Here is a 3,180-nt window from a genome sequence, read left to right as displayed (position 1 = left end):
AGTTTTCAGACAAGGGTAAAAAGCAGTCACTTTCTTCAGCAAAATATCGTAAGAACAATCTCTAGGCACTTCTCCCCTGTAACTCTTGAGCCTCCACACTTCTTCTCCCCACGGCCCATCAAATCACATTTAACAGTATTGTCTTCCATGTTCATATTGCCATGGCCTATTAAACAGCACTTAAAGCGTTCAACTGTTTTTCTAATCCAGAGTCCCAAGGTCCAGATTCCTTCAAACACAAACATGGTCAGGCCCATCTCAGCAAATACCCCCGTCCCTGGTACCAACTTCTCTCTTAGGGGAGACACCATCACTGCAGCAACTCTCATTAAGGGAAACATTTAACTGGGGTGGTTCACTTACAGTTAAAGGTTCAGTCCAGTATCATCATGGTGGGGAGCACGGTGACACGCAAGCAGACACGGTGCTGGTGAGGTAGCTGAGAGTCCTTCATCTTGCAGGCAGTAAGAAATGGTCTGAGTGTCACACTGGGGAAAGCTTGAGCAAGAGACCATAAAGTCTACCTCACCCCCACCCCCCAGTGACACACTTCCGCTAACAGGGCTACACCTATTTCAGCAAGGCCACAGCTCCTAATAGCACTGTTCCCCGTGAGCTTATGAGGGCCAGTTACACTCAAAATACCACAGATCCTACGCACAGAGAAAAGGGGGAGGGACAGCCTACCAAGTATGGTGAAGGAAAAAACTAAAAAAATATGAGCTTTTAGGAAGGAAGGCATCCCAAGACCATCAATCCGTCCAATCAGATCCTCTGAGCACCCATCCGGCGACCTATGGGCTTTTTTTCTTTCTTTTCATTCTTGCTCTGTACAAGATACACACAAATGGACGGAGTTACAATTTAATGGTGAGTATACGACTTTGTATTTGATTAGCACCATCAGTATCTCTTTCTCCCTCTTTCCCATTCCCCCTCCCTTACACACACACATATATAAATTGGGGGAAACGGATCTAGTATCTAACCTCAAGGGATTTAGTGACTAAGGTGTTATTAATTAAATCTAAAGACCCCTCTCTTGAACCCCCCTCATTTAGGACTTTAACATGTCCATCACTGCCCCCCACAGGCCTTACTTGGTATTTTTGTGCATGAACACATCCCACGAACAACCAAGTGCTAATGTCAGTTATTGCTATAAAAAGGTGGTCGGGGGGACATTTTCAACACAGGTGGTTATCGAAGACCTCATGAGTTTTAAATACAAGTGAATCCGAAATTCAAAGTAAGGCCAAAAAACTTTCCAAAGCAGAAAGGCACTCCCAAGTGAGCAAGGGGACCCTGGATGCACCGTCCCAATTGCTGCTCAGTGTGTGCACTGGCATGAACAAAAGGGCAAAGCCGGGCCTAGGGTGGGTCAGAATCTGGGGAGGACAGACATGGTTCATGATAGAGATGGCATCCGAACTTCTTTTGAAGAGAACAATGCCACTTCAGTCCATCAGGAAAATGACATTCAAGGTCCTTAAAATCCAAATAAGTGCAAACACTAGAACCAGAAAGCAAACCCAGAGCAATAATGTCTGTGTTGGGCCGTACTTCAACGACTTATTTCCTTATGCCTACTCCCACCATCTTTTCAATAAAGGTGAGCCAGGAAGCCTGGAGTTGTAGCAAAGGAGATGGTGGATACTGGAGTCTTAATATTAACAGCCACCACTCAACTCGTCTCCAGAGTATGTGTCATATTGTTTTCTCTGTGGATGTAATTGGTAGTAGTGAGGTGCTAGGGACAGAACCCAGGGCCTACGCTAATGCTCCACCACTGAGCCATTCTCCCTAATCCAGAAATGGCTATGTAACATCTTTTGATCGACTAAACTTGTTCTTTGATAATTTCATACATGTATATAATGTGCTGATCTCATGCCTACTCTCTCTTCTCTTTCCTACTCAAGTAGACCTCCTCCTCCCCACACGTCCCTCCTCCACACTCACATCTTTTTACGTAAGACTCACTGATTTTAACCAGGATTATCTGTGAACAGTTTTGGAACTAGTCATTGAGACTGCAGGGCTCCCTGTTGAGCACGCAATGGAATGTAATGACTGCCTCTTCTCTTCAGAGATAGTAGCCCATAGTTACCAGGGAGGAGCCCAGCCCCCTAAACCCTGTTTCCAATCCATGCCTAGCAGTCAACAGGCCCAGGGCAGAGCAAATCAAATGCTAGCACCAAGACACCCTCTTCCAGCTCTTCTCCTCCCTATCTTCCCACTTCATTTTCCTTTCTGCTCCCTTTCCCCATGTTCCGAGTCTTAGGGTGGTGTAAACGTTCTGTTTAGGTCTAAGCACATAGCTCTTCTCAACACCTTGAGCAGCAATGAATCTCTGCACTCACTGCTTTTCTGGGCCTGGACTGCCAATGTGTGCATCCAGTGTTCAAAGGCGAGTTTGTTGAGTAAGGGAACTCTAAACTTTAAGAGTTCCCTTCACACAGCAAGAACAACTTTGGAGGACAGAACATGAGCTGTATACTCTAAGCCTTAGATGGAAGATACCTGGGTAAGATGTAGAGGCATCTGGTTGGAGGAAATGGGTTCACTTCCAGCCAGAAAAAAGGTCTCAGAAAGAGAAAGCAGATTAAAATAAGACCATCATGTCCCTTCCCTCTCAGAGCCAAGCACCCAAGGGCAACTGTGGAAAATGAAGAAGTGACCACAGTCAAGATGGATGAGCCAAAATTAGATAAGACTGGCTGTCTGAACAGCCTTGGTTGGGAACAATAGAGATGGGCAACAGCAAAGTTGTCTTTTTATTCTTTCCTTTTTCCTTTTTTTTGAGACAGAGTTTTGCTGTAGCTTTGGAGACTGCCCTGGACCTAGCTCCTGTAGGCCAGGCTGGTCTGGAGATTCACCTGCCTCTGCCTCCCGAGTGTTAGGACTAAAGGCTTGCGCTACCAGCACCCTGCATCTTTTCACTTCTAGAGGAGTTACAGAGCCTGTGTACCATAGGAAATGAAGCTGAAAATGGTGACGTAATGGAATTCTCTAAATGCCTTGCTGAGCTAAGGGCTCAGAGCACAACTTAGCAAACACAAGACTTGACTTCTGCCTCACTGAGCTAAAGTGTCAAGAGAGGAGCTTGAGGAGGGGTGTTTTAGCAACAGTGAGGCTAGCAGGAGTCACCATTTGAGCTCTGAAGGTGCACCTCACCAA

This window comes from Arvicola amphibius, chromosome 5, assembly GCF_903992535.2.
Source record: "Arvicola amphibius chromosome 5, mArvAmp1.2, whole genome shotgun sequence".
Taxonomy (NCBI): domain Eukaryota; kingdom Metazoa; phylum Chordata; class Mammalia; order Rodentia; family Cricetidae; genus Arvicola; species Arvicola amphibius.
Note: the sequence above shows the minus strand (reverse complement) of the source record.